This window comes from Callorhinchus milii, unplaced genomic scaffold (genome assembly GCF_018977255.1).
Source record: "Callorhinchus milii isolate IMCB2004 unplaced genomic scaffold, IMCB_Cmil_1.0 Scaffold2, whole genome shotgun sequence".
Taxonomy (NCBI): Eukaryota; Metazoa; Chordata; class Chondrichthyes; order Chimaeriformes; family Callorhinchidae; genus Callorhinchus; species Callorhinchus milii.
The window spans coordinates 16,010,844-16,024,496 of record NW_024704743.1 but is presented as its reverse complement, the minus strand read 5'-3'; the positions used below and the strand labels follow the sequence as shown (position 1 = coordinate 16,024,496).

At 41.0% G+C, this 13,653-nt stretch overlaps 1 protein-coding gene across 3 annotated transcripts in view; it reads left to right on the top strand.

Moving 5' to 3' along the window:
* sugct (succinyl-CoA:glutarate-CoA transferase) overlaps nucleotides 1–13,653 on the top strand; it is a 206,819-nt gene that overhangs the window by 5,013 nt on the left and 188,153 nt on the right. The window contains exon 1 of one of the 3 annotated variants that reach the window (XM_042331869.1): nucleotides 8,578–8,737. The exons of the other annotated variants lie outside the window; for them this stretch is intronic. The gene's annotated coding sequence lies outside the window, so the exon portion shown is untranslated. Of the gene's footprint in view, nucleotides 1–8,577; nucleotides 8,738–13,653 lie in introns of those variants that run through there. 3 annotated transcript variants of the gene reach the window in all.

Below are 13,653 nucleotides of genomic sequence, written 5' to 3'. Positions count from 1 at the left end.
CACAGCTATAGTGTAGTGTCACATTAACACAGCTATAGGTTAGTGTAACATTAACACAGCTATAGTGTAGTGTCACATTAACACAGCTATAGGTTAGTGTAACATTAACACAGCTATAGGGTAGTGTAACATTAACACAGCTATAGTGTAGTGTAACATTAATAACTAAAATATAGTGTAATAATAACAGCTATAGTATAACATTAACATCTATAATATATTACGTTAACACATCTGTAACAGTGTCATATTAACACATCTGTAATATGCTGCCATATTAACACATCCATAAGATGGAAACAATAATAGAGAACGACATAATATGTAACACAGCTCACATTTATTATATAATAAAAACATTTATAATCTATAGTAATATATAATGTGAAACAGCTCACATTTATTTTATATAAAACATTTTTAATCTATAATGTGTACAACAACAAAATTATATACAATTAATGCAGTTATATATATCTATATTAAATGTGTAACACAAAGTCTAACAGATAAAACATTTAAAATATATAAAAATAATTAAACCTTTAATAATATACAACACATAATGTATAACACATTACATCCAACAAGTACTTAATGAATATATATAACACTTTAAACACAATCTTGGGCCACTCTACTTCTGTGATCTCCTTCACCCCTAAAGATCTGGCTGCTGACTTGGTGATCATCCTGCTTCGTGTGCCCAGGGCGGAATTTTTTTTTTTCTGGAATTCCATCCGAGTCCCTCCGACTTATTCCCTTCCTCGTCCCTTTCGAGACATTTAAACAAACCTCTATGTCTTTATATCTCTAAACATACCTCTGACTGCGGTTTTGGTCATCTTTCCCCTTCCCACCACCTTAGCATCCCCCCCTTCCCCTGCCTTGGCTCCCAGCCCCACCTTACCACCACTGTGAATGTGCTTTAGGACCTCCTCCTAACATGAAAGGTGCTATGTAAATGTAAGTTGTATTGCAACATCAATATATATCAAATGTAAATATTATAACATAAATATATAAACATATCACATATATAAAAAATATATAACAATATGTAAAAAAATTAAAAAAGACCCCCCCCCCCCATTTATTTCTAAGCGACTGATTTCCTTTAAGTAATGAGTTTTATTTACTGTGATATAATCTCAATATCTATATATTATCCTGTAGCTTGCACCAATGACCCTGAGGCACAGCACAGAAACGTCTCCAATGAGTTGAGATGAAGTGTGGCCACTAAAGAGTCTCTTACCACTTCTATCAGCTACGAAATTTTCAGAAGGATATTTTTTAGTATTGGCGCTAAGAGGTGATGGACAGTTAAATATGGAGATGTGGGAGCAAGGACCAAAAAGGGTATCTTTGTAGATAATTTCTGAAGCCACTAGCTTGGAGGGAATAAAAAAAAATCTAATTTGTACTGCTGCAGGCAATTTTATTCACCTAAATGACAAGAGTGATTAATACTGCCCTTTCTCATGAAGGGGATTGAATAAGTCTAGTCAAATTGTTCTTGTTTGTGTACCTTAACCAAGATCACAGTCTTATCTTAACTTTATCTTAATTCTAAACACTTGTTTTTGTGATTTTGCAGTTCTTTGAATCATCTTTAATGAATCCTTAAACGCCATATGTATTATATGCCTATAATCTCTTGGCAGAAGAAAGGCAAAATGTTCAATTTTCCCCTTGAAGTTTGCTAAGTCGAATGAAGTGGCATCTTTCCCCTTAACTTGTACTAACATTTCAGTGAGTCTGAAAATTGATATTAAAGAACTTCAAGTCATAAGATGCTTTGAGTTTGAGATACCTGTAAAATTCCATCTTAAATCTGTCCAACGCAGGTTCACTAACACTACAATGATTACACAATTTGAAGAATGACTTGAAATTTGCTTGGTTTGACCAATGCTTTTCTGTCATTTCCATCTGATTTATTGATAGGGTCCCAAAACATAGTATTTTGTTTCCTGGCGGATAGATTTTTGTAAAGAGTGGGAAGCCCATCACAAGATTGGTTTGAATGACAAAGGTACTTTCGGCCCATTTTACTTCATCCTTCCAGAAAACCCACCCTACAGTTTTCCTAACACAGCATCAAGCTTTTTTTCCAATGAGTCCAGCATGCTGGCCTCAACCACCCTTCCTGGCATGCTTAATCTTAATGGTTTCTGTCCAGACTTTTCTTTCTATGTAGCAGGCAGTGACATTGCTGTTGTTTCATAATATTAATAATAATAACAATCCTTGCATTTGATATAGCGCTTAATCATAAGATCATTGATTGTGAAGCTATAACAACAACAAAATTAGGTTTGTATAACGCCTTTCATGTCGGGAGGACATCCCAAGGCGCTGGACAAACAGTGTTTCGGACCTGAGCTGAGGGTAGGGATCGGGGAGGGTGGAGGGCAGGTGGGCGAAGGAGGGTGATCAAAGTGGAGGGTCTTGAGATAGGTCTTAAATCAGGCAAGTGAGGAAGTGAGGCAGAGGGACTGCAGGATGGAGTTCTAGAGAGTGGGGGCAGAGTGGCTGAAGACCCCCAGTCAAAGGTGGGGCAGGCAAGGCGGGAGATGCGAAGCAGGCTGGAGCCCAGTGAGCAGGCAGATTTGTATTGCGCTGTTCCATCTAAGTAAAGTTTGACTAAATTAACAGTCAATGCTGTTCAGTATCCAGCTGCAAGTCTGTCTGAATGAAGGAGTTAGACTCTATCTCTGTCTCTGAGATGCCTGGTGGCAGGATCTGTTTGGGAACCTGCAGGTATGTTTTGTGTAAGAGAATGAAACTACTTGTAACCACATGTATGGATTCCCCCTCTGTCTCCACCCTAATATAGAACTTGGCTAGGGGAACAATCATCGTAAGTGGGAAGATGCAAGATTGCAATTTGTTTGGTCATCTGGGTGTGTGACGCATGTGGAAATCCATACCTAAGAATATCCAGACTGAGAGTTTCATGCATGCTACCAACACATGGAAATTTGTGGTTTGGAATGGAATGCACGCTCTCTCCCTGGAGGGACATTTCCTGCTTACCTAATTCTGGAGAGTCTTAGATGCAAGTTAGCAAGAGCCAAGGTGCCCAGAGCGTGTGTCAAGGTACTGCTGGAGTTTAATCAGCTAAAACTGCCTTGCTTGCACTGCACTGTCTGGCAAGCTTCCAGACGTGTGTCCAGCTAGGACCACTGACTTGTTGGACTTTGGCTTGTGGGAGCTGAGCAAACAATTCCTGCCCTCAATCAGCCCACCCAAACCCTATCGATGAGCCAGGCAGGTTGGTCTTTTGTCAGCAGTGTCCTGGAGTACTGCGGACCCATTTGGCTCAGGAACCAGGCTCCCGAGACCGCCATAGAAGATTGACTCAATTCTGACATTCCATTGTCAAGAATGTCACTTTGGAACCACTTCTGCTGGAAGAAACTAAAAAAGTCCGCTTGCCATCCTTACCTCAATTGCCCCACCTGTCACTGGGCTTTTATCAGAGTGTGTGCTCCAGCTATGAATTAGTGCATTGAGTCTGGTACCTTACAAAACCACATCCTTAGGCACTAAGACATTTATAACACACTCGGCCACTTCACTGAATATGGCAGACTAAAGCTAGACTTTATGTCAACATTTCAATAAAGAATAAACTACTGAAGGTTAAAGACAGTTCAGCCTACACTGAACAAAGAAGCATATTAGACAGATTAAACTAAGTTGTCAGTCCTTTTGGGAATAAATGTTTCCGCCTCCTTTCTCTTGGTTGTCAGCATTTAGCATTTCCATCTGTTTATCTTTACTTGTCTCCTTTTTTTCCCATTTTAAAATTTCCCCTTTTTAAGGTAAATTAGCTCTCAGTCTGCTGGCCCCTGGTAACTCGGCTGTCGAGAGAGAGAGAGAGAGCAGTCAGGCTGCTCATGGACTGGTGCCCTTGTCCTGTATAGTCAGCTCCCTGATGGCTCTACAGATTGTCCAGATGTGACACTCATTCTTTGAATTTGCTTGCCTGCTGCTTCCTTGCCATCTCCACACTCAGGATGGTTAATATTGGGAACCGAGCAGTGCGGGAATCAATCTCAAGCACAGCTTGAGTATTAATGCTTCGTCGCTCTGCCTTATTCATCTTTTTTGACCATCGTGCTGTCTTGTCATTTGGCCCTCATGTAATCTGGCTTCAGCGTCACAAAGGTGCCTGCTGTGTCGGGCTCAGACCCAAAGACTTGCACTTTCCTTTTGACGTGCGTGGTGAGTATAGTTGGGTGGAGCAGCTTGTTTTTTTTCCCAGAGGTTAGGAACCTCTTGAAGCTTTGCTGGAAAATGTCTTCTTGGAGATCGTGAGAAAACATTGGGGAAGGGCAGCATGAGTCGGGTATTGCCGAGTCCCCTTTGTATGATTGCCTTCTTCAACTCATTTTATTTTTAGTGGAATGGAATAGTTTAAAGTATTGATATAGGTTTACGTCATAAGGAAGCACCAACTGAAAGTATGGTCACAGTTTCGCTTTACCCCCAGGAACATAATAATATAATAATAATAATAATAATCCTTGAATTTGATATAGCGCTTTTCACGTCGGGAGGACGTCCCAAAGCGCTTCACAGAACACACTGTAAAGTGAATTGACTGTATATTTGTGGGCGAACGCGGCAGCCAATTGCGCACAGCAATGTCCCACAAACAGTCGTAGATTGAAAATGACCAATTTAATTATTGTTTTTGGTTTTTTGGAGGGATTATTATCCCTCCAAAGGGGGGGATTATTATCCCTCCAAGGAGGAACACCTGTTAAATGTGTAGTTAAATACTGTAGTTTGTTCTGTTGCAATTTGAACGAAGCCCAACCTTTTGTAATTCTTTCTCAAAGTCCAATAGGTTTTAATACTAACAGCTTGGTTAGGTGGGATTTAAGCTTGAGCTGGGGGTGTTCAGATACATTCTGATAACCTTGTGATCAGCTCTCATATTTATACAGTTTATAATGGTTGGAATCTCAATTGTGAGCTGAATCCTGTTACCTAGAACTTACCTAACAGATAAGTATTATAATAATAATAATCCTTTAGATAAAGAGCATGAGCTGCAACCTACAGTGAATGTTTGGGATGTATTGTTCCCTTTTCTTTTATGATTGTTTCTGACCCAATTTTTTTTAACAAAAATCACCCTCTCGTCATTTTTGCCCTCCTTTCCCCACTCTTCCCTTCTCCCTACTTTTCTCCTCTCCCCACTTTTCTCCCCCTTTTGACCCATGAAATGGTGGAGAGGAATGTACCTCCAGCTATTTACCAACAGTGTTCTATTCCCAGCTATATGGCGGTGTGCAAGAGCAGTTTGGAGATTGGTGACTGATGTTTTTCTCCTCAGCTCACACTACACATGTATGCGGATGACACCCAACTCTACCTTTCCTCCTCTACCCTCAACTCCATGACCACCGATGTCCTGACAGCTGCCTGTCCGACATCGAGTCCTGGACGAGAGACAACTTTCTTCAGCTCAACGTGCACAAAACTGAGGCCCTCCTGATTGGCTCACGTCAGTGCCTCCGCACCTCAGGCGCTGACAGCATCAGCATCCAAGGCTGCACTCTCCACCTCTCAAAGCCGGTCAGGAACCTCGGGGTTCTGTTCGACCCTGAGCTGTCCTTTCTCCCCCATATCCGCACCACAACTGGCACCGCCTTCCATCACCTCCAAAACATCGCCAGACTACGGCACTACCTCACCCCTCACGCTGCTGAAACCCTGGTCCACACCTGTGTCACCTCAAGGCTGGACTATGGGAACTCTCTCCTCGCCGGCCTTCCCGCCACCTCCCTCCACACTGCAGGTCATTCAGAACTCTGCAGCTCGTGTACTGTCCCGCACCAGGCTTCGCGACCACATCACTCCCACCCTCGCTCACCTCCACTGGCTCCCCATCCCCCAGAGGATCAAATTCAAGATCCTCACCTACAAGGCCATTCACAGCCTTGTTCCCTCCTACCTCTCCGACCTACTATCTCCCTACCTACCTGCCCGTACCCTCCGTTCCTCTGGCTCCGGTCTGCTCCACATCCCCCGCCCCAACCGCCCAACCATCGGTGGCCGGGCCTTCAGCCTCTCAGCCCCGAGGCTCTGGAACTCTATCCCCCAGTGCCTTCGCCGCCTCATCCCTTTCCTCCTTCAAGGCCGGTCTCAAGACCTTTCTCTTTGACCGTGCCTTCAGCTCCCCTCTCGACTCTACCCCTCCTCGCTCCCTCCCTTCCCTCCTCTCACCCTGACCATTTCCCCCCCAATGCTCGGGTCCTGACCCAACTGTCCAGTGCCTTGGGACATCCTCCCGACGTGAAAGGCGCTCTATAAATGGAATCTTGTTGTTGTAGTAAAGAGCTCAGACCGAAACAAAGGCTTTATTAAGCTTTCTCCTTCCACTTCACATGTACAATATCCTCTATTATAGATTCAAGTTATTAATCTGTGTATAAAAACTCTCCAAAGCAAAACACTAGAATATCTATTCATACCATATTTCCAATACCCATGTTTCCAATCTTGAACCCTGACATAAGGGTTCATCTAGGGATACATTCCTTCATAAAGGAACATTTCCTTGTTCAAGCAGAACAAGAAATAGTGTTACGTAGTGTCTGATCATCTGTCTATTCCTCTCCTTATAACTTGCAATCGCAGTAATGTTCTTGCTTCTTGTCAGCCCAATAAATTTATTTTTTGGACTGATGCATTCCATACCACGCAGGTTGTTGATACTGTATATAGCACAGCAGATGGAGACTTTCTCTGAGGTAACATCTTTAAATTAATATTTGTCGGGTAGACAAAAGAAACAGCATAAAAGGCTAAGATTGATTGAAAAAGTTTATAATGGTTATTCTTGTTGGATAATCAATATATATATTCATCCGCTTTCCAACAAGAAAATCATAACAGTTCCATCTTACAATCATGTTTAGGAGGGGCAGAGGAATGCTCTTATTCGTGTTCCAGCGACCATTCCCTTAAAGCATAATATTTAATGGATTATCTATGCCCCGGACACAAGGGACAGAATTCTGGGAAAATCTTGTTACTCTAGCATCTCTTCAGTTTAAATTGGGTGATTCCAGGTCAATATTCTCCAGATTTCTGTGTTCCATTTTGACTTCTGAGAGAGAATTCTTCTTTTGATATACATATGAGAACAGTCTGGAGTCTAGTCTATGGTTGCTGGCAATACCGACACATCAACTAAACACTTCTATGCTCAAGGATGAAATCCAAAGACTCAGGAATGTACAAGACAGGAAAAGAACATTAAGCTTGTCTGGGTGATCTCATTATTTACTATTTCTCATATCCCTTCCTCTGCACCCCTACACCCCCATATAATCTCCATCATCTATCTAATTAACATATCAGCCCAGTTCAGTTGGTAGCATTCTTGCGTCGGAGTCAGGACTTTAAACTCACAAGTCTAGGCTGACAATCCAATGCAGTGCGAGGGGTGCATGCCATTTGGAGGTGCTGTCCTTTGGATGAGATTTTGAACCAAAGTGCTATGCCTATTCAGGTGCTAGAGATCACTCATAATAATAATAATGATCCTTGTATATAGTACCTTATCATGTCTCAAAGTGCTTCACCGAGTTCCCGTAGTGACTGCATTTGTAAGTGAAAGCAGCACACAGCCATATCCCACAAATCGCCATGAGGTGAATGACCTATTTTTTATCTGAGGAATTATTGGCCAGGATACCAGGAGAAACTCCCCTCTCTTTTTGAATCATTCCACGGGATCTTTAAACATACAGTAGAACAGGCAGACAGGGCCTCAGGTTAACGTCTCATCTGAAGTGGTGGCACCTTAGTCAGTGGAGCACTCACCCAGCATTGCATTGGAGTTCCAGATAATGGATTATCTGGATTATAGTGGATTATAGTGCCATAGTGCTAAACCATTAGCTCAGTTTTTAAATCAAAACTCTCACCCCTCCTTTCTGAGCTTCAGAGTGTGATCTTTTATTGTGAGCTTCTCGAATCGAGCGTATTATTGGTCAATAAAGCTTAATAGGTTATTCTTAATCTTTTTGTCAGAGTAAATATTCACGGTTTTCACAGTTTCTCCTTGTGTGTGAGTGATGCCCAATTCCACACAGCAATAATTTGTCTACCAAGTACTGCACTCTATCGAATACTAGGATGCTCGTATTGTAGAGGCAGGAGTTGTACTCAGTGCACCTGGTATAGCTGGGCTACTGCTTTGACAAGATCACTCTTTTTGTGTCTATCTCTCCAGCTACACCCGAGAATCTGGTTTGCTTTTTAATACACCATTGCTGCGCATTTTGTGGCTATCTTCACTTAGTTATCTACCAGTCCTCTCAAGACAGTTCTTTTGGGTTGTGTCTTGTTGGCTTCTTATATTTAATATGTAGTCGTAATCTGCCCAATCTCATCAGTTTTACATTTATCTAAATTAAGGACATCAGATACTTCCCTGATCAGCACCCTAAACTATTCAGTTTGCTTGTTCCCTTTAGTATTAATTCCACTCAGATTGTTAACTTCGACAAGCTTAGCCAACGTTTCATCTGTCCCTACTTTCAAGTTCCCACATGTTTATGTTTAGTGTAAACAGCATCAGCACAAAACATACTTGCTCTTCGACACCTCCAACAGATTCACCCCGTGCAGAGTCAGATCAGAAAGGATTCAGAGCAGGCCAACAAAGATGACCTCTATCCAACTATTTAACAACAAAGATCAGGTAAAAGAACCAAGTCTGTTTCACTGTAAAGATGATGATGGAGGGGGAGGGAAGGAGTGAATGTGATCAGTTGTTAAAATAATAAAAGGAATAGGTTAGGTAAATATAAAGATGTGTTATATGCAAGATGAGAGCCAGACAGCATGGTTAGAAAATGAAGAAAACAAGTTTTAAGACAAAGGAATAATCTCTTCATACTTTTAGAGCCTTGGGACATCTTCCCACCGTGAAAGGCACCATATAAATGTAAATTTGAATTGTATTATGGATGTTGACTTATGCAAAAGGATGTCTTGAAGAAAATACAGATTCAGCTGAAGCTTTCAGTGTACACTGGGTCAGTTTCCAACAGCATGAGATAGGGCTGTGGGTTTGTTTATGGAAAATATTATAAAATTTTATTCCAAAAAACATTCTTATTTTTACATTCAGTTTGTTATAATCCTTGCATTTAATATAGCACCCATAATGTGAAGCATTTCAAAGTGCTTTGCACACGATAGAATCCTGTAGTTTAGTGATTAGACCACTCGCCTCACAAGCAAGAGGACCTAGGTTCGATTCCCGGGCAGGGTGAAACGTTGGGCAAGTTTCCTTACTCCACACACCTCTGTTCAACTAGCAGTAATTGAAACCTGCTTGTTACTCGATTGGCGGATTGCTTTTCCGTGGGTAATAATCCCTTCAAGTAACAACAACAACTTGCATTTATATAGCGCCCACATGCGGAGTAATGTCCCGGAGCGCTTGACTGAAGGAGTCTGACAACGAGCCAGGGGGAGAGGGAGGGGGAACTGACCGTAAGCACGATCTAAAAGGAAGGTCTTTAGGTGGGATTTGAAGGTGAGGAGGCAGGGGGCAAAGCGGAGGGATTGAGGGAGAGAGTTCCAGAGTTTCGGGGCATAGTGTCTGAAGGAACAGCCACCGATAGTTGAATGGAGGGCACGAGGGACAAACAGGAGGCCGGAGCCAACCGAGCGGAGGCAGACGGTGGTGGAGTTGGGGTAAGCAGGTCGGATAGGTAGGGAGGTGCAAGGATTTGAAAACAAGTGAGAGGATCTTGAAATCGATCTTGAAATAAATAAATAATAATAATTTGGTCACTCAATCCATAATTATTTGTGGGATACTGCTGTGTGCAATTGGTTGCCGTGTTTCGCCCACAAAACGTACAGTCAATTCATTTTACAGTATATTCTGTGAAGCGCTTTGAGACATCACAAAGAAGTAATCAAATGCAAGGATTATTATTGTTATTAATAGTAACGTGTAAGGACTGTATATTTGTAGGAGATGTTAAAGTGAAGTCCCATCTGTTCAGGTGCAAAATCCCATGGATAGAAAAGAGAAGGGAATTTCTCCTGGAGTCCTGGCCAACTAACCACAAATAACATTGGTCATTCGCTCTGTGGCTGTTTGTGGGACATTGCTGTGTGCAAATTGGCTGCCATGTTTGCCCACAAAATGCACAGTTACCCCACTTTGCAGTATATTCTGCGAAGTGCTTTGAGATATCTCAACCAAATGATAAGGCATTGTATCGAATGCAAGGCTTATTATTATTATAAATTCAGCAGCCAGTTTGTGTTCAGCAAAGTCCCCAAAAACAGCACTCAAGTGAATGACCAATTTATCTGGAAGACAATAGAGAAAACTCACTTGTTTATTTCAAATTGTTTCATATGGGATCACATGAATAGTTAGGTAGGACATCAGTTAAATATCTCATCTCAAAAGTGGCATCTTGACAATGCAGTGCTCCCCAGCATTGGACTGGATTGCATTATTCTAATAATTCTTTGTGTTGATGAAAATGCCCAGCAGGAGACAGAATTGCACAACTTTTCCATGTGATAAGCCAGTTGGGTTTTCAGAAATTAGGTCATTGTGGCTTACTGGGAGGTAGAATAAAAATATTAGACAAATTTGTTAAATGTCAGTTTAGACCATTTCTCCTGGGAAAAAATAAACAAAATATTGAAGTCTCCTCCAACCAAGCTGCATATCTGTTTCAGAAGATATTTTATTATTGAGAAAATTATTCCAAGTAAAAGTCTAAATTCCATTTGCTTTACATAACAATTTATATTTACTGTAGATCTTTGATCTCATTGTAAGTTAAAGGGATAAATCTATTTATTTACTATGTTTGTGATCTGAATTTCACTGCGTGGGTATAGTTAGAGCTGAAAATCAAGTGACTTCCACAAACATGTCTGGTGTGTTTCAGACATATTCAGATAGTTGCAGTTATATTTACTTTTTCTTCATCCTGTTTTATTGGTGTACACAATGCACTACAGTTGTCGGTTGCACTACAGTTTTGCCTTTTTGTGCAGGTGGGCGCTTTTGTTTAGGAGCTTAATGTTGAAGAATTCAGATACTTTTGAAGGATCTTTCCAATATTGCCATAGAGCAGTACCAGGTTTTGTGTGCGGGCACTGTGAACAATGTAATCACTGAAACTAATGCCATAATGGAGTGCAAAATAAGATATTTCTCAACAGAACAATGTATTATTGAAACTGTCAAGAAACGTATCCTTTTATTACTTTAGAGTAGCCATAGGCGTGAGAGACCTGGGTTCGATTCCCGACAGGGCGAAACCTTGGGCAAGTTTCCTTACTCCACATGCCTGATAATAATCCCTCAACCAAAAAAAATAATAATTTGGTCACTTCAATCCATGACTGTTTGTGGGACACTGCTGTGCGCAATTGGCTGCCGAGTTTCGCCCACAAAATATACAGTCAATTCACAGTATATTTCTGTGAAGCGCTTTGAGACGTCTAGAAGACGTGAAAAGTGCTATATCAAATGCAAGGATTATTAGTATTATTATCTTTCCTGACTTCAGCACAATGCATAAAGACTTCACTGCTGACATTATTCTTGATCATAGTATTTCACTGTCAATTCAAGATACCCAGCCCTGAGAGCAACGCAAAAACTGTGTTGTACGAGGTCAGCCTCAGCAGTCGAGGCTGCTCACAGGAAATCACTTATACTCTTGGAACCATCATCAGGCTCAACCATTGTGCCAAAGTCTTTTGGGAGTTGGGGGGGGGGGGGGGGGATGGTTGGGGGTCACATCCGTTTACTCCATAGATATAAGAGGCAATACAAGTATAAATTATAACAAGATATGACCCAGAACAAAACTTCTTTTTCACTTTTAACTTGTTATATAGGAATCTTAATGAGGATCATGTCACTACTCTATTGCTTTATTGATGTGGGTTTCCTCAAAGAGTCTGGCTATTCAAAATCAGGCTGCTGAAATCTTCCCCCCTACCCCTATTTGTGACTGAGCTTTTAGCCACTATGCCCCGACTCTCTAAAACTCCTTCCTTTTCTTCCTTATTAACCTTCCTAAAAATCTACCTATTTGATTGTACCATTGGTCAACTCCCTCCAAACCTTTCCACTATGCTCAGGTTTCCACTCTGTCTCTATAAAGCGCTTTGAAATTTTTCCCTACATGGAAGATGCAATATAAGTGCAAGTTGTTGAATGTAGAAACAAGGTGTTTCTTCTTTGGAGGTGTCTAAAACAATTCTGTTTATATTCATTGAGTAGAAGTTTAGACAATGCTGATAATATTTTTGACACTCATTGTCAGCATTAAGCATTTGGGGGGCAGACATAGTGTGGCCACCGGCAAGGTAAACCTTCCAATTCTCTATTCTAACAATGTGCTTTAACCCAAATAAACCTTGCACTTCCTAAATGTGAAAGTTTCAATAATACGTATAATCTCTGAGAGAGATTGCAAATTTAGTGTAAGTATGTGGTGAATTGTGGACGGAATTGCACTGTGGAACTTGGTTGACCATTTCTGAACCTATTTTATTGAGGACCTCTTGAAGAGGGAGCGAGTTTTATCCCATTATTCTCGGCTGCAATCACATCCAGGTTGAAGAGGTGAGTCAAATCTTGCGGGGGGAAATTCTCCTAGAGCAGATAAATGGTGTTATTGAGAGCTGAATCAATCTCTGTGTCAGGCAAATAAAAGTGTTGTTGGCACATCACCAGACTTTATTACCCTTCTTTATTAATTTTTAGAGTGTCTGGAAAGTTAGAATAACTTTCTTAATGAATGCTCAGGTACTTAAGTAAAGGGTCACCCTCTCTTGCTGATGATCATAGTCAAGGGCCAAAAGAAGCAATATGCAGCAGCCTGAGTGCTGCTGTTACACAATAATGTGTATTGTGGGAACCAAGTTAAGTTTGAGAAGCAATTAAAGAATATGCCAAACTCCAGAAAATGCAGTTTGTTGCTTTAGTAACCGCAAAGCAACTAACTAAATCAGTTCACATCACTGGATACATTGTTTCCTTAGTCTGCTGCTGCTGAAGTCCACACAAGTATTCAGTTTCATCAGCTGAGATTGGAAAGAATCCTCTTATAAAATCCCAATATTACAATACAGTATATGCACGAGCAGGAACCTTGTAGATCACACTATACCCGGGAACACTATTATATTACACATCGATCTGTTGCTAACTCACCTTTGTAGTGCTGTGCTTTCTGCTGTAGGGTTTTAATTTAACATTTTCTTCTGATTCTGAATAGTAGTTGTAAACTGTCATAATTCTACGCAGCTAACATGAGGTGCTAAAACACCTTTGAGAAATGGCTACTAGAAGCTTTGGGTTTTTTTGCTGTGTTTTAACACATTCTGAAATTATTTTATGATCATTAATGATATGCATTGGTTTCAATATTATCAGTTATTAGTCCAGAAATTCAGACCTGGAGCTTAACGAACCTTGATTCAGAGTTTTGCCAAAAATTGCTTTTTTTGAAACAAATGCAGTGACTTATTAGGATGGAAACATTGGTGGCCTCGCCTTCAGCTATTATGTCCATAACCTCTAGAACTCCTTTCTATCTTTCTATATCGTCCCCT